This window comes from Corapipo altera, unplaced genomic scaffold, assembly GCF_003945725.1.
Source record: "Corapipo altera isolate COAL_440 unplaced genomic scaffold, ASM394572v1 54945, whole genome shotgun sequence".
NCBI classification, from domain to species: Eukaryota; Metazoa; Chordata; class Aves; order Passeriformes; family Pipridae; genus Corapipo; species Corapipo altera.
Window position 1 is genome coordinate 680 of NW_020889596.1, and position 1369 is coordinate 2048.

At 60.9% G+C, this 1369-nt stretch overlaps 1 long non-coding RNA gene across 1 annotated transcript; it reads right to left on the reverse strand.

Annotated features, from left to right (window-relative positions):
- Positions 1 to 765: 765 nt before the first annotated feature.
- LOC113942250 lies at positions 766 to 1367 on the reverse strand. Its single transcript, XR_003525874.1, has 3 exons — positions 1333 to 1367; positions 930 to 1036; positions 766 to 819 (listed from the first exon to the last, which is right to left on the reverse strand). It is a non-coding gene; the product is annotated as an uncharacterized LOC113942250 (long non-coding RNA).
- Between the last annotated feature and the right edge of the window lie 2 nt (positions 1368 to 1369).

The window sequence follows — 1369 nt, forward strand, 5'->3', positions numbered from 1 at the left end:
TCCTCAAACTCTCCTTCAAGTGACCTTGGAGGTCAACTGGCCAATCACAGAATGCCAATTACAACAGTTTATACAGGAAACTCTCTTCAAGGACAACTTTCCCGTTTATCAGGGCTTGTTTTCCCATAACTTGGCAGAGAAAGAGCAAAGCTTTCACAGGTGGCAGGGCCAAACACAGACCAAAAGTATCAGCATAAATTCACCCTGGTACAGGGGGTCAAACCTGTCCCATGAAGTCCGAGCAGGTCCGGGCTGGGGGCAGAACAGGGTGCAGGAAACGAAGGCAAACGGGAACCAGCAAAGAGCCAGATGAGCAGGCCCAGAACAAAAGGACCTCGGAGCCTCTCCAACACACCCCTTGCCTGAGTTAAGGCCAAAGTGAAGGGCCTTGCCCTTTGCCCAGGAGAAAGCAAAAAACTCCACATCCCCCAGAGCCTTCTGAGGGCTCCCAACCTGCAGTGTGGGCTGGGCCAGTTCTTTTGTGGGTGTGAGTCACCCAAGACAAAGCCCCCTCCACCATTCAACATCTTTCTTTTCCAGTGGGGCAGGGGAAAGAAAAATTCCTGCTTGGTTTTTTAGAAGAAGTAAAGCTATGACAGGGATCCCCTCCCCCCTGCCCTCACTGCCCCCCAGTAACAGGGACTGGGGAGAACTGGGAAGCTTTCCTGGGAACACTGGGAGCAGCCGGCTGGGGTCAGAATAAAAGCAGGGCCGGGGGGGACACACGACCCCCCAAACTCCAGGCAGGACTGGACTGGGGGGTCCCGGCTGGGCCCGAGGCCACGGGGAGGGGCTGCAGCCGCCGGCGGCTCAGGAGCTCTGTGGGGAGAGAAAAGGGGGTGAGAGCGGGGTGGGGGGACAGGGGGGGCACAGAGGCTGTGGGAGAGCAAGGGGGGGGACACGACCCCCATTTGGGGACCCCCCTTTACCTTCTCCCGCAGGTAGAAGCCGAGCCCCAGCACCAGGAAGACCAAGCCCAAGACGAAGCCCCCGACCCCCACCAGGATCTTGCTGCGGACGGTGTCCGGTGGCATCTCTGGGGGGAGACGGGGGGGTCAGCACCCCCAAAACCTCCAGAGATCACCCAGGACCCCACAGAGCCCGTCCTAGTCTCTCCCAGCCCACCCAGCACCCCCTGAAACCTCCTGCCAGTCCCTTCCCAGCCCCTTTAGGGATCCCACCCAGCCCCTCCCAGATCCTTAAGGATCCTCCCACCCCTCTCCCATCACCCCCAGCACCCACCAAACTCCCTCCCAGTCACCCCCAGTTGCCCCCTTTCCCCCCTGGCCCCCCTGCCAGTGTGCCCCCGGTGCTGGGGGGGCCGGGCCGTACCCCAGTGCCGGCTGAGGGGGTGCTCCAGGCTGACGTG